The sequence below is a fragment of the Eriocheir sinensis genome, unplaced genomic scaffold (genome assembly GCF_024679095.1).
Source record: "Eriocheir sinensis breed Jianghai 21 unplaced genomic scaffold, ASM2467909v1 Scaffold259, whole genome shotgun sequence".
NCBI classification, from domain to species: Eukaryota; Metazoa; Arthropoda; class Malacostraca; order Decapoda; family Varunidae; genus Eriocheir; species Eriocheir sinensis.
In genome coordinates, this window is record NW_026111564.1 from 245001 (window position 1) to 265352 (window position 20352).

A 20352-nucleotide genomic window follows, 5' to 3' on the forward strand; every position below is an offset into this window, starting at 1 on the left:
AGAAATGTTCAGCTTGCTTACAGTTTCTATATTTCACACCGGGTTCGATTCCTGGGCGGAGTTGAAAAATTTGGGCGGCTTTTCCGATACCCTACGCCCCTGTCCACCCAGCAGTGTACCAGGTATTAATCGGGGGTTGTGTCCCGTCTCCTGGGATCTGTTGCCTTCTCCTATAATTCCTTCCCCTTCTGTCTCCCTCCGGCATATGACCACAGATGTTGCGCTGCCCACTAAACCAAACCCTCTATACTTCACTCACCACCCACAAAGATCACAAGTGGATAAAGTAGAACAAAACCAGGCTAATTGATGTTTTTCCTGCCGTGTATTCCCCCAGTGCGTGATGGACACCAGAGTGACTTATTTCTGTGAGGGGTATTTCTCGGAACACGCAAGCCGCCGCCATGTCCCTTCCCGCGCTGTGTATTCCCGCGCCCCACAACGCGTGCCCAATAAATTTACTAACCAAAAATAACTTAACCTAACCTACCTAAGTGAGGGTCTAGCCCCCTCGACACTCCTTAAGCTGTGCCTGTACCGACACTCACAAACACTTGGCTATTTTCCATTACATTTACGTCCTGGATTGATGCATAGGACTTTCCTGTGGTATGAATACGTTCTTCATTTAATTATTTGTGACAGAAACAGTTAGCAGATTATTTCATAACACACCGAAAACTACCCCCCCACCCCCCCAAAAAAAAAAAATTTCGTCTGCCAGTGCGAGATTGGCGCGCTTGTAAAATTTTACCTATACCTGTAACAACCCTGCAAGACCCACTGGCAACCTGGCAACCTCAGTGCCTCGGAGTCTGTCGCTAAGTGTGGCCGTACAGACAGCGTGCACACAACATACACGATAAAAAAAATATATACATACCTGCGTTTACTAGGTTTGTTGTTTGATTATTTTACGTTTTTAAAAATCTTTGCCGCTTATAATGGACTTTCGGCACTAACGGACTAAGTTCCCCCCACATTAGTTTGTTATATCGAAGGTTTACTGTACTTGTGTTGAGCGAGTCTATGACACAGTGGGCCGGTCCAGTCCACGACGCACTGAGTCAATGGAAACGACGAGGAGGAATATATTTCATGAGGTGGGCTGAGGCAGACTATTGGAACCCAAGGATGGGGCAGCAGATAAAGGGCGGAGGGCAAGGTGGCTACTTACCGGGCGCAGTTTATTCAAAAAACATTCTTGATCGCATGGATTTCTGACCCTCTGACCTTCTCGAGGCTTCGTGGTGCAGTGGTTAGCACACTCGGCTCACAACCTTTAGAGCCCGGGTTCGATTCCCGGACGGAGTGGAAAAATTTGGGTGGCTTTTCTGATACCCTACGCCCCTGTCCACCCAGGAGTGAATGGGTACCAGGTATTAATCGGGGGTTGTGTCCCGTCTCCTGGGGTCTGTTGCCTTCTCCTATAATTCCTTCCCCTTCTGTCTCGCATATGACCACAGATGTTCGCCACTAAACCAAACTTTCCAACTTTTTCTGATCTTCTCCGTTATATCTGAAATGCATTTTAATCGTGTATGTTATTTCGAGGGTTTACTGTACTTGTATTTGGTTAAGCTGTTGTATTTTCCAGAAGCGGGTGGTTCAAAAGCTATTCTCGGTCCGTCCCCGTGGATTTCTCACCCTCTGACCTTGTCCGCTATATCCAAAATCCATTATGAGCGGGTCCGTTATATCCAGGGTTTACTGTATTATGTATGTAGTTAACCGTGTAGCAGCGACAGGCCAAATTTGTGCCATGATATAACCCCAAAAAAATAGAGGATACATAATCTGATCATAAATGCTTTGATATATATTATGAAATGGTTTGTGTGAGGGGTGATATTTTTTTCTCATTTTTCTCACTTAGAGGGACCATTAAGAAACATGATCCACGCTGCTACCGGGTTAATAATAAGCTGTTGTAGTTACCAGAAACGGGTGGTTCAAAACTATTCTTGGTCGGTCCCGGTGGATTTCTGACCCTCTGACCTTGTCTGTTATATCCGAAATCCATTATAAGCGGGTCCGTTATATCCAGGGTTTACTGTATAGTTGAGGTCAGTTCGCCTACAGTTGAGATAGTTAGTTTTATACAGTTTAGAGCTAGCTTTCTTTCTCTCTGTTAAGATAATATTGCCTGTGTTATAGAGTTCAGCTTCCTCTCACTGGGTAGACATATACAGTTTAGAGCGAGCTTTCTTTCTCTCTTTCTTTCTCTCTGCTAAAATAATATTCCCTTTGTTATAGAGTATATATAACAGTCTCATACGGTTAGCTAGGTACATACAGTTAACAGTTTATTTTGTTTGTATCTTCTTATCTTACCTTACCCTGCCTTACCTTACCTTGCCTTACCTCTCTCTCTCTCTCTCTCTCTCTCTCTCTCTCTTGCTTCTCATTTCGTTTTCTCTCCCTCTTTACCTTTTCCTCTCTCTCTCTCTCTCTCTCCCTTCTGATACCTTTCTCTCTCTCTTTTATTGGTAAATTTCTCCAGTTCTTTCATTATTTATTTTCCTTCTCTCATCTCTCTCCTTCCCTTACCTCCTCTCTCTCTTATTCTTCTCATTACATTCTGTCTCTCCCTCTTTACCTTTTCCTCTCTCATAGGAATATAACACACAAACATTACAAATTAACTTTTTATTAATAGAAAAACACACATACATACATACACATAGTAACAATGATAAGGCTCTGTTGGCTAGGGGGAGGGAGGGAGGAGGGGTCCTTCATGAGGCTGGGGGTATGTGTCTGTGGGGGTTGTCGACATACTGTGAGGGGTACATCTGTGGGGTCCTGTGAGCTGTGGTGAGGTGAGAGAGAGGAGAGAGAGAGAGAGACCTCTCTCTCTCACTCACTCACTCTATGGTCTAATGTATATAGTTATGCATATGTTGTATAATATGTATATAGCTAATGTATGTTGTATGGACTAATAAAAATGAAAAATATCTAAAAAGGTGTTTGTCATGTGTGTGTATGTGTATGTGTGCGTGTGTACTCTTCTCTTCTTCCATTCCTCCTCCTCCTCGTCTTCTTCTGATCTTCTGTTGTCATTATCATCTTCCTCCTCTTCCTCTTCTTCTTCTTCTTCTTGGTCCCAGCATCAACACACACCTGAGGAGAATAACTCCATTAATGGATTAGAGAGAGAGAGAGAGAGAGAGAGAGAGAGAGAGAGAGAGAGAGAGGAGAGAGAGAAACTATGCTAAGAGAGAGAGAGAGAGAGAGAGAGAGAGAGAGAGAGAAAAAATGTGATGATCAGAAGAAAAGAAAGGAAAGGAAGGAGGAAAAATGGAAGGAGGAGGGAAGAGGAAGAAAGAGAAAAAGGAAGGAAGGAAAAGGAGAGATGGAGAGAGAGAGAGAGAGAGAGAGAGAGGAGGAAGGAAGAGAAATAGAAAAATGAGAGAAGAGGAAGGAAGGAAGGAGAGAGAAAGGAGGAAGGAAGGAAAATGGAGAAGAAAAGAGAATAGAAGGGAGGAAAGAGAGAGAGACCAAATGAGGAAGAAAGAGAGGAAGAAGAGGAGGAGGAGGAAAAAAGGAGAGAACCAAATGGAGGGAGGAAGAAGGAAGGAAGAGGAAGAAGGAAGAGAAAGAAAGGAGGAGAGGAAGAGAGAAGAAATGGAGGAGGAAGAGGAAGAAGAGGAGAAGGTAAATGGAGGAAAAGGAGAAGAAAAGGAGAGAAGAGAAAGAGAGGAGAGAGAGAGAAGAAGAGCACACACAGGGACTTAAATTTCCCTACCTAGATATTGACAATGTAATATATTGTACTGAGTGACTCCACAACACCATGGTCTGCCAGGCCTGTTGAGACCCACTGCTGTTATGCACTACACTACCAAGGTACAGTAAACCCTGGATATAATGGGCTAATTTTTTGGGGGGACTCAGTCCGTTACAAGCGGAAATTTAAAGATACAGTCAGTTTATGAGTTTAACCCTTCACTACGGCCAGGCCAAAACAGCGCCCAGCCGTATCCAAGATGCCATGCGTGCAAATTTCAAATGTCGCTATTGAATATAACAAGTTTTCAGCCATAAACTCAACATAATCATCATGTATTATAATTATATGAAAACATGCAGAATTGAATGGTGCACATAAAGAAGCAAATTAATTGATAATTTTGAGATGTTAGCATAAATATAGATAAAATAAATCTTATATTGGCTAAAGCAAGCCAGGGCAGTATCGCGTCCTCGGATATGGTACAGGGCACAAAAGAGCATTATCTGGCGTCCCTGGAATGTTGAAAAGTTAATTTGTTGGGAATTTTTGCGGCATGACAAAACACTGTAAGCCAAAACAAACTTCCTCCATTGAAATTTTTAATATGAATACTGATTAATGCGTCCCTCATCCACAAATATTACCAGAAAACAATTATAGCTGGAAATATTGTTTAAGGCTACAAAATAAAAGTAATTTACTAACAAATATCAATGATAAATGACACAAAAAACACGAATCACTGTGTTACACGGTTGTTAGGGAGACTCCTCAAGCAGTTATTATCACTTGGAGTGTGCAGAGGCTTCTTTTGGCACCAAGGTTTACTTATTACAGTTTCCTATTCTTGAGGCAACTGAAGGAAGCTAACTTGATGTATCGTCCAAGATGGAGGTGAACGTGGGTCAGTCACGCGTCCAGGAGAACGCCACAAACTGCCTGAGAACTCTGCGCAATTTGTTCTGGCATTGCCGGCACAGTATCTGCTGTTCCTGTTTTCAGCAATTCTTTTATCCTTTGGCACTGCTCTTACTGAGTGCTCACAGCAGGACTTGTCCCCAAGGTGCGCTGGAAGCAGCCCAACAGGGGAGAGGGATCTCTTAACCACTCTATCTCAAAACTATTCATCACAGCTGCTCAAACAAAAGAGCACCATTGGAAAGAGGAGGCCAAGATCTATAAGATTCAGTTATGTAAGCCTCTCCTGCAAATGTACAATAGCACATTCAGGAAGATAATCGTTGGACACTGAATTGTGAAAACATGAAGAAAATATCAGGATTAATGGAAAATGAAACAAAGGATGTGTGATACTATTAAAAAAGAAAGATACTGTGATTAACTGAAACCAAAACATAGCCGGAAGTGACTATAATGATGCCATGTTTATTAAAGAGACATCAATGAAGGCTATCCTTGAAGCAATTAAGACTCATTCACTCACTACGACGTTGTGAATAAGTGCATATCAAGGATTATTATTACACGAAAAAGCAAAGGCGAGGCGAGGTTGTCAAACAACGAGGGCCCACAAAACCAGTTTTACTCGCACCAATGCCGAGGGGATGATGGCGAGAAATGTTTTTATAAATAGTTCCGTGCTTCACTTATTTGGCGTTTATGCAGAAAAATCTGTATACACCATCGTGTTCAGAGGGCTTTTTCTATGAGATGGAATTGTTGATTTAGTACCTATTTCTGTATGCCTTTTGCAAATGGTAGCTATGCATGCCAAATGGTCATAAACATTGCAGAGTGACTTCATTGAACTTCAACTCCATCACTATTTATTACTAAGGACAGCATTATTTAGGTCTCCACCCAGCTTTAAACATGCCTACACCTAATCAATACATAACTTGACTAACTATCATTACACAAGGAAGATTTATTGGTAGATGGAGAATCACTCCGTTGGGGATCCGTGGGGGGTCAGGTGGGCTTGTGCCCCTATTTGGTATTCTTGAACGATCTCTCTTCTTTGCTTGTTTTGATGAACATGAACCACTGCTTTTACTGTGGTTACAGAAGTTTAATTTAAGAATACGGATTGAACCTACCTAGCCACTAACCTAAGCTGAACCTTGACCTTACCAGATGCAGGATGATTTTGAGACAGTTTTGGGGAAAAAAAGTGCGTCTTATGAGCCATCAAATACAAATAATTTATTTATATATATATATATATATATATATATATATATATATATATATATATATATATATATATATATATATATATATATATATATATATATATATATATATATATATATATATATATATATATATATATATATATATATATATATATATATATATATATATATATATATATATATATATATATATATATATATATATATATATATATATATATATATATATATATATATATATATATATATATATATATATATATATATATATATATAATATATATTATGAGTCTGAACATTTTGGGGCAGGTGTGTGACTTATTCTCATTGTTGTTCCATAATTATCTTGATGTCATTACTTTGTGTCAAGACCAAGTAAACAGACCAAGACAAGACTAATTTAAGTAGACAGACTAACAAAAGTGTCTCATCTTTTAATTAACAGTTTCCTGTAGAGTTGAGGGTTGTTGGAGCAGACAGACAGACAGGCTAACATAAGTGTCTCAGGGTGTGGACTCACCCTCGGTTTGGCCGGCAAGTCTGGCTACATCTTCTGTGCCTCTGAGCCGTCCAAGAAGAGACTCCTGTGCTGCAGGGAGCTCTCAGGGGCACACTGGAGGAAGGAAAGGAAAACATCACAAGGGAGAATGACAATGAAAAGGAAGGAAGGAAGGAAGGAAGGTATGAGGCTGGATAAAGGAACACTGGGAAGGAAGGAAGGAAGGAAGGTCTGAGGGTGGACGAAGGAACACTGGAAAAGAAGGAAGGAAGGTATGAGGCTGGACGAAGGAACACTGAGAAGGAAGGAAGGAAGGAACGTCTGAGGGTGGAAGAAGGAACACTGGGAAGGAAGGAAGGAAGGAGGAAGAGAAGGAGAGAAATGATGAAGGAGAGAGAGAGAGAGAGAGAGAGAGAGAGAGAGAGAGAGAGAGAGAGAGAGAGAGAGAGAGAGAGAGAGAGAGAGAGAGAGAGACGATAGCTATACATTAGGTCTAACACTTGGTACATCCACAATTAAATGACTGTCCAGGGAGGATCCCAACCTGGCTGGCAGATTCATAGGTAGGCATGCTAACCACTACACCACGGAGCCAGAAGAATTAGCCACACTATACCAGGACAAATAATTCTTAGTGTGTGCCCTGGTAAGATTCATATGTGCAGCCCTGGTTGTGGTTCTTATTATGTAACATAGTGAGTCAGTATAAGGGTATTGCTAAGTTCATTATATTTAAGTGACTCAGTGTCGATTTAACCCTTCCGCTGTGATTGGCATGGATTTGGCCTTCCCTGGTAGCCTGGTAAGATATAGTCCCAGGTCTTTCTCTGCCTCTGTGGTGGAAAGTGGAGTGTTTCCCATGTGGTATTGGTGTGCTGGATATCCCTTCACTGGTAGCCTGGTAACATATACTCCCAGGTCTTTCTCTGTCTCTGTGGTGGATAGTGGAGTGTTTCCCATGTGGTATTGGTGTGGTGGATATCCCTTCACTGGTAGCCTGGTAACATATAGTCCCAGGTCTTTCTCTGCCTCTGTGGTGGATAGTGGAGTGTTTCCCATGTGGTATTGGTGTGCTGGATATCCCTTCACTGGTAGCCTGGTAACATACACTCCCAGGTCTTTCTCTGCCTCTGTGGTGGATAGTGGAGTGTTTCCCATGTGGTATTGGTGTGCTGGATATCCCCTCCCATGGTGCAGGACTTTACATTTTTCTTCATTGAATTGTAGCAGCCACTTTTTGCTCCATTTCAGTAGCTTGGTGATGTCTAACTGTAGAAATCCACATTCAAGGGTTAACCTAGTAGCACATTTAGCACGTGCTACAGGCCCCGTGGGAATGTAAAAAATTAGTAACTAAATTTTTTGTCCTTAGGCACAGAAGGCCGAGACAAAATAATTACTCATTTTCTGGATTTTTTGTTATATTATATATGATATTACTATATATAACCCGGTAGCTGCGGGGATCATGTTTCTTAATGGTCCCTCTAAGCGAGAAAAATGAAAAAAAATCACCCCTTACACAAACCATTCCATAATATAATATATCAAAGCATTTGTGATCAGATTATGTATCATCTATTTTTGGGGGTTTATATCACGGCACAAATCTGGCCCGTCACTGCTTCCGGGATAAGAAACTATAGAAAACTTCACTAGGGCATAGTATAATAAGCCTGGCATTGTAGTACACCATATACGGCATATAGTCCAGGGCTTCCCAACTCAACTGGCGGCCCGCGGTCCAGATCCGGACTTGTGGGTGTTGCAGCTGGACCCAAGGCTCCAGCAGACATAAACATGTGTAAATTGAATAGCATGAAGGTCCTGGCGATGGATTCTCTTAACCCCTTGACTACGGATTTCCTACAAGAAGACCTCACCAAGCTACAGGAGTGGAGCAAAAAGTGGCTGCTACAATTCAATGAAGAAAAATGTAGTCCTGCACCTTGGGAGGGATATCCAGCACACCAATACCATATAGGAAACACTCCACTATCCACCACAGAGGCAGAGAAAGACCTGGGAGTATAAGTTCACCAGGCTACCAGTGAAAGCCAAATCCGTGCCAATTGCAGCGGACGGGTTAAAATGTGTATTTCCTTGACTGTCTGTAGGGTAAGTTAGGGGTGTGTTATACATAATATACTTAACCTATTAATGCAGATAAAAGTTTAGTAGTATAGATTATATTAAATATCAATAACAGAAAAAAGGTTTAATGGCGGTCGAGGCACAAGTACACAGCTGAATCTAAGTGTGAGTTTTGGCCTCTCATCAATAGTATCTGTACTCATGAGTAAGCCAGTAGTACGTTGGCAGGGTATTGAGTATAATAATATATCGTGATGACAAAGGGGTATGAAATAGTTTTTTTATTTTCAGAAGCGACCGCTCTGCTGGTGTGTATTCAATAGGTGTACGTTAAGTTGTCGGCACATTCACAGACCAACATTCGAGGGGTTATCATAACATTGAGTAAAGATAAATCTGCAGCGAATGTTGGCCTGTCAATATACTGCAAACTTGACGTACCTTATATATTTTGGGAAATATTGGATCAATGCTGTTGCGGTCCAACCCGGCTGTACTGTTGCTGGATCTCAACAAGACCTTTACGAGATGACATTGTATCGTCTGAGAGTTGATCATTCTTTTGGGTCTTGTTCTCCTAATGTCGAGATCGCGTTGAAGATTTATTTAACTCTAATGGTCACCAACTGCAGTGGTGAACGCTCCTTTCCAAAATTAACTAGACTCAAGAAGTAAGAGTCAGTATGGTTCAAACAAGATTGAACCACCTCTCTCTAATGAGTATTGAGCAGCTTTGAGTTACTGAGGGAAATTAGCACGTCAAGGATACAACTGAGGAGTTTTCTGTTGCCAAGTCTCGTAAGTGCTTCATGTGAGCCACGTTGGTCTGCACTCAGTTCAGCAAATGGTTCCAAGATTCTCCAAGGCAGCACTAATAGTCTACTGGCTAAGCTACTGCCTGTTATGTATGGTGTTTTTATTTAAAAAGGAATAAAAAGTGTACAAAATAAAGCCATCTTTTATCAGGTGAGTCCTCCCTTCCCCTTTTCAAAAATACGGCTTTATATGAATCTTATCTCATTCCTCTACCTCATTATGTGGCCATTAACTGTGAGGCAAAGGGTATCTCATATTGTCCACCACTTGCATTACAGAGGTGACAGCACAGGACACAGGGAAGGCTTAACCCCTACAACACGAGGACGTGTATACTGTGTCCTTGCGTGCCCCGTACCACATCCCAGGACGCGCATACTGCGTCCTGGCTCGCTTTAACCAATATACAAGTTATTTTATCTCTATATTTATGCTTACATCTCAAAATTATCAATTAATTTATGTTTCTTTATATGCACCATTTAATTCTGCATGTTTTCATATATAATACATGATGATTGTGTTGAGTTTATGGCTGAAAACTTGTTATATTTAATAGCGACATTTGAAATTTGGCGCGCGCGGCGATCCCGGATACGGTGTGGCGTGCTGTTTTGGCCCGGCCGTAGTGAGTTTCTTTATGTGCACCATTTAATGGACCGCATTGGCTATACAGGCATATGGCCACTCAACTCCAAGCTGTACTTTCCATAGATTTCAAGTTATAGAATAGTGTGTGTCTGAAGCTGTCTCCGAGATACATACACGGCCATGGTGCCGCCATCGCTCCAAGCCGATGACATTGCACACGCTTCACTCCTGCCCGATTTCAGTTTTTCTCCAGGTCAAATAGTAGTGTCAGGAAATCGAGTAGAGGTAATAAGTGAGCGGTCGTAGGCTCAGAGCGGTGACTCTGCCAAGGCCTTGTATCCTGGAGGCAGCCTCAGATGCACTCTAGTACATAACTTGAATTCTATGGAAAGTACTGCTTTGACAGTTCACCAAGTGGCCACATGTGGCACTGCCTGTATAGCCAATACGGTCCATTCTGCATGTTTTCATATATAATACATGATGATTATGTTGAGCGTATGGCTGAAAACTTGTTATATTCAATAGCGACATTTGAAATTTGGCGCGCGTGGCGATCCCGGATATGGCACGGGGCGCTGTTTTGGCCCGGCCATAGTGAAGGGGTTAAGAGTGAAGATACAGGCCAATTCTTGCATTAATAAGTTGGACAGCTGATAGGTCCAGGCACCCAACAGGAACAAAAGAGTGAAGATACCACGACTCTTGCATTAATAAGTTGGACAGCACAAGACAGCTGATAGGTCCAGGCACCCAACAGGAACAAAAAACACCATGACTCTTGCATTAATAAGTTGGACAGCACAAGACAGCTGATAAGTCCAGGCACTCAACAGGAACAAAAATGTGAAGACACCATTACTCTTGCATTAGTTTTTAATCAGACACTAAAAAGATGATAGTGAAAACACCAGTTAACTCTCACATTATTAAGTTGGACAGCACAGGACATAGGGAAAGCATGAGAGAGTGAAGATACCGGATAACTCTTGCAACATTAAGTGGGACAGACTCACCGTGGAGGGTTGGGTCAGATGGGCATCCTTTACAGGGGTGGTGAGGGTGCAGGTCTTGGCCCTCAGGATCGAGTAGCTCACAGCAGGAGTTTCAGTACACTCTCTGCTTGGCTGCCACGACCTTCACTGTAGCCAGTCTGAGGGAGTGTTAGTACATCAGTCGGGAACTTGAAATGGCTGAGAGTAAGGCTACAAGTTGCCAAGTCAATCATCCACTCCATCAGGAAGTTATTTACTTAGGGTCGTATTATTAGACATTTCGCCGCCCAAGAACACCTATTTGACAAGGCTTTCGCAGGAGTTGTGGGCATTTCCAGGAGTAGTTTTATGACCCTGGTGGTAGTTTAACCCTTCTTCTGTACCATGAGCCTGAAGAACACTCATTAGAACCTGACTGATATCCCCCTTTGACCTTTAGAAGTAGCTGATGTGAGCAGGGAAACTGTCTTGTAATACCAACCTTAATCTCACAGTCATTCATTCATCAGTCAGTCAATCTTACACACACACACACACACACACACACACATGCAGAGGCAGTGTGGTCTCCCCATAAGAAGAAACACATCAAGAAACTAGAAAGAATACAAAAGATGGCAACAAAAATGGTTCCAGGGATTGACATACGAGGAGACAGTAAAGGAAATGGACTTACCAACACTAGAACAAAGAAGAGAAACAGGAGACCTAATACAAATCTACAAATTAGAGCAAAATGGAAGAAGTAGACAACGAGGAGTTACCACTAAAAGAAGAAATTACCACCAGGAACACAAGAGGACACAGTCAAAAATTGAGGAAGGGAAGATGCTTGAGAGACATAAAGAAATATAGCTTCCCGCAAAGAAGTACAGAGGTTTGGAACAGACTAAGTGAGGATGTAGTATCAGAAAGGAGTGTGCAAAGCTTCAAGGAAAAGTTGGATAAATGTAGATACAGAGACGGGACCACACGAACGTCAAGCCCAGGCCCTATAAAACTACAACTAGGTAAATACAACAACTAACTAAACACACACACACCTGATGTGATAATCTGTTGATGCAGTGGGTTAAAGGAGAAACAAGGCTAAGAGGAGATGACCAACCATCAAGACTTGACCTAATTTTCACAAAAAATGTTGAGTTAGATGAAGGAGTCAGTCACGAGTGCCCCTTAGGAAAGAATGGCATCAACTATGACAGATGAAAACTATGGAAGGATTTGAATACCAAGATGAGGCATGTAAGGAAAAAAGGAAAAACTATGCAAAGGAAGATTATGAGGTTGGACTCAAGACAGAGAATTGCAACAAAATGGTCCCAGAACTCTCGAATATGATGTATGAAGACAGATTGAGGGAGATGGACTTGACGACACTGGAACAAAGAAGGGAGAGAGGAGATTTGATCACACTGTACAAGTTGGTAAATAAGTTTGATGAGGAAAGAGTTGGAAAGTTTTGTTTATTGGGTGCAACATCTGTGGTCATATGCCAGGGAGAGACAGAAGGGGAAGGAATTATAGGAGAAGGGAACAGACCCCAGGAGACGAGACACAACCCCCGATTAATACCTGGTAGTACCCATTCACTGCTGGGTGGACAGGGGCGTAGGGTATCGGAAAAGCCGCCCAGATTTTTCCAATCCGCCCGGGAATCGAACCCGGGCTCTCTCGGTCGTGAGCCGAGTGTGCTAACCACTGCACCACGAAGCCCCCTGTTTGATGAGGTGGATAGAGATGATCTCTTCTTAGCATCAGTAACGCAGGGGCTGAGAGGACACGGAAAGAAACTTAACAAAGGAACCTGATTGAGTGACTGGAAGAAGTAAAGTTTTTCACACAGAAGTGTTAACACATGGAACAGCTTGCGGGAAGAAACATGGAAGCATGGACTGACAGGCCGCAGAAAGGAGTATGTGGAGCTGGAAAGGATACAGAAAATTGTAACTAAAATGGTCCCAGAACAGATTGAGGGAGATGGACTTGACGACATGGACACTAAACCCTTCATAGAGCACCCTGGTGTTGGTGGTGGTGGTGGTGTGATCTGGCCTCAATGGTGGTGGTGAATGGTGTTGATGTCCTCGCTGGTGGTGGTGGTGGTGGTGTTGAGCCTTGGGAATGGTGCGTGTGGTCAACTCCACCACCTGGTTGGCGTTCTGGAAGGTGCTCCGATGGACCAACGCGTTGCGACCTGACATCTTCACGCTGAAATAATAATAATAATAATAATAATAATAATAATAATAATAATAATAATAACAAATATGATAGAGGCAATTTCCTATACCAGTGTAAGCTATGAAGAAATAAAAATTGTAGTAGAAATAATAATGATAATAATAATGATAATAATAATAACAATAATAATAATAATAATAATAATAATAATAATAATAATAATAATAATAATAATAATAATAATAATGTGTATTGTTGAGGGAGGGGTAGCCTATTATTTTTGAGACCCTGACTATTTATTTCTGTGCAAGGCATGATGATATTTACTATGGAGGCAATGTTACTTTCTATGTACCACTAAATTTGTAAAGTTTGGTTTAGTCGGCACAACATCTATGGTCATATGCCGGAGAGAGACAGAAGGGGAAGGAATTATAGGAGAAGGGAACAGACCCCAGGAGACGGGACACAACATCTGTGGTCATATGCCGGAGAGAGACAGAAGGGGAAGGAATTATAGGAGAAGGGAACAGACCCCAGGAGACGGGACACAACATCTGTGGTCATATGCCGGAGAGAGACAGAAGGGGAAGGAATTATAGGAGAAGGGAACAGACCCCAGGAGACAGGACACAACATCTGTGGTCATATGCCGGAGAGAGACAGAAGGGGAAGGAATTATAGAAGGGAACAGACCCCAGGAGACAGGACACAATCCCCGATTAATACCTGGTACCCATTCACTGCTGGGTGGACAGGGGCGTAGGGTATGAGAAAAGCCGCCCAAATTTTTCCACCCCGCCCGGGAATCAAACCTGGGCTCTCTCAGTCGTGAGCCGAGCGTGCTAACCACTGCACCACGAAGCACCCTATGTACCACTAAATGAGTGAGTTTTCAGCGCCTGGGGCCAGCACACGATATCCCTGTTGTGGACCACATGAAACACCCTGAATTTTCTCTTTTCTACACTCTCACATGACCACAGTGTGTAGCTTAACACACGAGAAATTAATCCCGACAAGGAAAGGTCTTGCCGGCCCCGGGGATTAAATCGGCGCCCACCGAGACGGGAGAGCCGCGTAGCACTCCTTAACCAGTCTGTCTGAGGCTGGCCCCTCTGAGCTATGGGAGGCTCGGACTACACACAGCTCTAACCTATCTTAATGCTGTGCCCCCCTCAACTCCCTCTATTTTCCCATGTTGTAGCCAAACAATGGTAACTCTAGCTTAATATTGAAGGATTTTGTCAACACATTTGTTATAGGCCTTTGCCGGAAGCAATTACCTAACCCACTGGGGGTCCTCGGCACATCAACAGCGGGCCTCTTCCTCCACTTGTCTAGTACTGATTTGTTTCTAATACTCAGTTATCCATGCATAGGCCTACCCTGAAAACCTACCAGTAAACTAACTTCAAACACACCTATCTGAAACATCTTTTTCAATAACAACATTTTCCTTCTTCAATGTAGGAAATGAAGATGGCACGTCACATCAGTAAGTAAATTATATCGTACTAAGATACCTTAGTGTGGTGATTTGGTGGTGGTGGTTGTGGTGGTACTGGTTGTGGTTGTGGTGGTACTGGTTGTGGTAGTGGTTGTGGTGGTGGCGTAGTGGAAGGGCACTTTCGTCACATGAAGGCTTCTCTGCGGTGTTTCTTCCTTTCCCTGGCCGCCACTGTCCTCTCCACCTTCTTCTCACAGGCTGTGGATCTTCTCGTCATTGTAGTTTGAAGGAAAACACGAGAAAAAGTAAGGTTTATGGCGCTACGCAGGCCGGCCCGTGGACCTACTCTTCTTCTTCTTCTTCTTTTGGGCATGATGACGCCAGCCGGGTGGACGTGGAATTCAGCCCACACGGGATTCAGCCCATGGAATTCAGCCCACACGGGATTCAGCCCATGGAATTCAGCCCACGCGGGATTCAGCCCACGGAATTCAGCCCACGCGGGGTTCAGTCCACACGGGATTCAGCCCAAGGAATTCAGCCCACGCGGGATTCAGCCCACACGGGATTCCGCCCACACGGAATTCAGCCCACGGAATTCAGCCCACACGGAATTCAGCCCACATGGGATTCAGCCCACGCGGGATTCAGCCCACGCGGGATTCAGCCCACACGGGATTCAGCCCACGCGGGATGCAGCCCACAGGATTCAGCCCACACGGGATTCAGCCCTCGGAATTGCGAATGTGAACACACCCTCTCTCTCATCACGTATATATGCACTCGAACGAAAACACACACATAATCTTCTCTAGCTTAGGGGAGAGTGTGCGTGTGAATGTGAACACACACACACACACACACACACACACTCTCTCTCTCTCTCTCTCTCACACACACACACGTTGTAGGAGTTTTAGTATACCCAACACACGTTTATATGCAGACTCGAGCGAAAAAACACATATAATCTTCTCTAGCTTACACACACACACACACACACACACACACTCTCTCTCTCTCTCTCTCTCTCTCTCTCTCTCTCTCTCTCTCTCTCTCTCTCTCTCTCTCTCTCTCTCTCTCTCTCACACACACACATTAATATGCAGACTCCTACAAAAACACACAATCTCTAACTTAGGTGAGTGCGTGCGTGTGAATGTGAACTCTCTCTCTCTCTCTCTCTCTCTCTCTCTCTCTCTCTCTCTCTCTCTCTCTCTCTCTCTCTCGTATATACATGCAGACTCGAGCGAAAACACACACATCTTCTTCTCTATTTTACCAGTTTAGTGAGAGATAGATAACGAATAAAATGATCCCTCTGTAGCGTACAATAGTAGACTGGAACAGGACACGTTCGCACCGTGTACAGCGCCTCGCAAGTCCCTGTTCTGAACACAGCTCTTGCATCATCAGTGCCATTTGCTGCTCTGCTCTGCCCACGTACGCACTCGCCTAAGCTAGATAAAATGGCATACTTGACGGAAAGAGGAAACCAAGTGAAGAGGGTTGGGGGCTTTGAGTATGTCCTGAGGAAAGACCGAATGGGAAAGAACGGAGAACTCACCTGGAGATGCAGAGAAAATGTGAAATTCAAGTGTCCAGCCAGTATAAGAACCTTACAGGGGATAGTTCTTGATGGTCAAGGAAACCCTAATCATTCACACCCTGGGGATCCTCTAACTGGAGAAGTCAGGCAAGTGCAGTCACACATCAGGTCTGCTGCGACAGCTGGGCAAGATTCCACCAGGTCAATTTTGGCAGAAAACATGACTGGCTTGTCACAAGATGTTCTCCAAAGGCTACCCAAAAGATCAACCCTGGAAGACAACGTGAGGGCCAAAAGGCGTGCAACCAACCCTGTTGAACCAAACCCTCAATCCTTGAATTTTGCCATACCTGCCAGGTTCACAGATATTGTCCTGCATGACAGTGGTTCTCAAGATCCCAGCAGGATCCTGATTTTGGGAGACATGAACTTACTTCATGTCTTAGAGAATGCTGAGGTGTGGCTTGGTGATGGAACCTTCGCAGTTGTTCCCAGTATCTATTTACACCATACATGCCAAAGTGGGTAATAAGTTCCCACCTTGTGTGTATTTTCTTCTACCAAACAAAATGCAGGTCACCTATGTGCAAATGCTGGAAGCTCTTGCAAATATAATTCCAGATGCAAACCCCCAGACAATTCTGACGGACTTCGAGAATGCTGCACAGAATGCTTTCCGCCAGGTACACCCCAATGCAGACATCAAGGGTTGTCTTTTTCATCTTGGGCAGTCAGTCCAACGAAAGGTCGCAGAACTTGGCTTGAAAGTGGACTACGAGAGTAACGTAGAATTCAACATGTCTGTGAAATCCTTGGTTGCTCTCTCTTTTGTGCCTGAGGAAGATATACTGGTCATCTTCAACACCTTGGCTGACAGCTTTCCTCCTCTGGATAGGGTAGAAGAGTTAATTGCCTACTTTGAGCTGACTTATATTCAGGGGAGGGACAGGGGCCAGGGAAGAGACAGGGGACCACCCAGGTACCCACCAGTTGTCTGGAACCATTTTTCAGCTCCAAGGAATAACATTCCACGAACCACAAATGCTGTTGAGGGCTACCACAATGGATTGAACAGTCTGTTCCTTTCCCAGCATCCTTCCATCTGGAAGTTAATGGATGGTTTGAAAAAGGATATTAGTCTTCACTTGAAAACACTAGCAGACAACGAGGTGGCAAACAACCATCCACCAAGAAACAAATACATTGTTCTATCAGAGAGGCTGGCTGCAAGGGTGGACTGCTACAATGATGTAAATGACAAGTTGCATTACTTGCGATCAGTGGCACATATCTTTAGCAACTAAAATCAAATACAAATAAAAAATGATTAAAATCATATAAAAAAAACTTCCCACTAGGGGAAAAATAAGTGATTAGTTTAAAGCACAAGCTCCATAAAAATAATAATAAAAAATCGAAGCCTCACAGAAAACATCTAATATTTACAAACTGAATTTCCAAAGAAAAAAATTAATTGGAAAAACAAAAAGTAAAACAGAAAAATAAGCCTCCCCCAGAAAAAAAAACTAAGTTACAAACTGAAGAAACTAAAAAAAAACTATTAGAATATATATATATATATATATATATATATATATATATATATATATATATATATATATATATATATATATATAAAAGGCTTGCTATGGTGCTCAACCTCCTCGTGGTGCAAGCTGGGTTCGGCGAATAGAGCACTAACTACTGTAAAAATAATGAATAGTCAAAGAATAATATTGCTTTAAGTTATTTACTTTTCTTTTCTAAAAATCCGTTCAGTAGAAATGGTCATATTTCTAAGGGTTCCATGTCAATTAAACCCCTATTCAACTCAACAGTGTGGGCCCGTGAGTTAAGTCCCGTGTGGGCTGAATCCCGTGGCCTGAATCCCGTGTGGGCTGAATCCCGTGTGGGCTGAATTCAGTGGGCTGAATCCCGTGTGGGCTGAATCCCGTGTGGACTGAACCCCGCGTGGGCTGAATTCCGTGGGCTGAATACCGCGCGGGCTGAATTCCATTGTCTGAATAACGTGTGTGCTGAATACCCTGTGGGCTGAATTCCGTGGGCTGAATTCAGTGGGCTGAATTCCGTGGGCAGAATCCCGCGTGGGCTGAATCCCGTGTGGGCTGAATTCCGTGGGCTGAATCCCGTGTGGGCTGAATTCCGTGGGCTGAATCCCGTGTGGGCTGAATTCCGTGTGGGCTGAATTCCGTGGGCTGAATCCCGTGCGGGCTGAATACCAATGGAACCCAATTTTTCTTCCTTTTTTTCTTTCTTTCACTGAATATTAAAGTTAAATGCTCCCTCATCGCACTTGTCTTAAATTTTCTTCTCTTCTTTTTTTACTGAATATTAAAGTTAAATGCTCTCTCATCACATCAATTTTTCTTCCCTTTCTCTTTCTTTCACTGAGTATTTAACTTGAACGCTTTCTCATCCAATACAATCTTACCATAAATGAATATTGATGTTGACTTCCAATGTAATTCTCTTTTCCATGTGTTACTTTTTCCGCTACATTTTTTTTATATATATCCAATTTTTTCTGTTGTTACTTTTGCTCTTTTCATATATATTCAGTTTTGCTGTTGTTGTTGTTGTTGTTGTTGTTGTTGTTGTTGTTTTATGTTACGTTGAGCTTAATTAAAACTCATTAGCGCAGTTTTATATATTTATTTTCTTATTTTTCTTTCATTATTTATTTGTTAATTTTATTCATTTATTTATTTATTTATTTATTGCTTTATAAAGATGGACGCTGCTCTACTTTTTCTCTCTTATGTTGCTTTTTCGCTACAATTATTCATCCTTTTTTTCCCTCGTTTCGTCAAGTTCTGTGTTTAAAAGCGCATTCAAACTCTTTCACGGGCGTAATTTTGTCTTAAAACAACAAAGTCGTGTATTTCTCTCTCTCTCTCTCTCTCTCTCTCTCTCTCTCTCTCTCTCTCTCTCTCTCGTTTTTCTCTTTTTTCATGCTAAATTCATTCATGTTTTCTTGTCTTCATTCTTATTTAAAAGGTGTTTCCTGCTCTCTGTGTGTGTGTGTGTGTGTGTGTGTGTGTGTGTTCTCCTTTCATGAAGCTTAATTTATCCTTAATCTCTCTTGTCTTACGAAATTTGAGCTTCATTTTCCTTCATTAGTTCATTCTCATTTATAATACCAACGTTATCCTGTGATATAACGCACGCAGCATAATGCATGTCGTATAACGTAGCGCGGCTCTCTGTGGTCTGAAAGGTATCGCCGTGACTCAGCCTCGTAAACGTTTCATGCGACAAGTCTTCAGGTGAGTGACGAGGATAATATGAAGTTATGAACGCTTAAGGGGGGATAACTTAACGCTCATCCGCCGTTACTCCTTCACCAGCGCGGACTTATTGGGAATGCTGGACGCTACTCTGCAGTAAACTTTTTTTTGTTTCTTTTTATAACCGAGCTCGCTTATCAGGGACTCGTTGTATGATGCTAATACTTAAGAATGAGTTATTGGAATCTACTCTCTCATTATTCTCTCACCAGGGCGGACTTGTTTTAAAAGATTGGAGATACTTTGCGATATAGTAATTTACCTTTTAGGTGAATTTTCAGAGGAACGATTATAGGCTATTCAAGCGAAGGGTTCCTCTAGCTACCTGACCGTGTTTGAAAGGCTTCTAATGATTGGCTGGATTCCTTTATCGCTCTCCTGAAAAAAGAGGAGGAATATAGGGAAGAAAAAGGAATGAAAAGAGAGAGAGGAAGGAGGAGGAATACAGGGAATGAAGGAAAAGGATAGAAAGGGAATGAAAGAAAGAAGAAGAGAAGTAATATAGAGAAGGAAGACAAGGGAAAGAAAAGGAAACGACAAGAGGAGGAGGAGGAGGAGGAGGAGGAGGAGGAAGAGGAGCAGGAAAATAAAGGAAAGAAAGTGAAGGAAAGCAAGAGGAGGAGGAGGAATGTAGGAAAGGAAGACAAGGGAAAGAAAGGGGAAACAAGAAGAGGAGGAGGAGGAGGAGGAGGAATATCGCTCGTTCATTACTTCGGTGTTCAAGTCAGCTTCTAACTTCTCGGCCCAGAAAGAAAAAGTTTGACTGCGCTGCGATCGAGGACCCGACAGAGAGAGAGAGAGAGAGAGAGAGAGAGAGAGAGAGAGAGAGAGAGAGAGAGAGAGAGAGAGAGAGAGAGAGAGAGAGAGACCGTCACTGTGCCTCGCCTCGTGTACTCTCTCTCCCATTAAACTTTCGTCGTAAGAGAGAATTCTGAGAAACTCCTCCACCTTTGAGTCCCTCCCTGCGC

The 20352-nt window shown here is 42.7% G+C and overlaps 1 long non-coding RNA gene across 1 annotated transcript; it reads right to left on the bottom strand.

Annotated features, from left to right (window-relative positions):
- Window positions 1-6422: 6422 nt before the first annotated feature.
- On the bottom strand, window positions 6423-14964 carry LOC126991313 (uncharacterized). The gene is made up of 4 exons (XR_007745400.1): window positions 14604-14964; window positions 12915-13104; window positions 10915-11051; window positions 6423-6511 (listed from the first exon to the last, which is right to left on the bottom strand). It is a non-coding gene; the product is annotated as an uncharacterized LOC126991313 (long non-coding RNA).
- Window positions 14965-20352: the final 5388 nt, after the last annotated feature.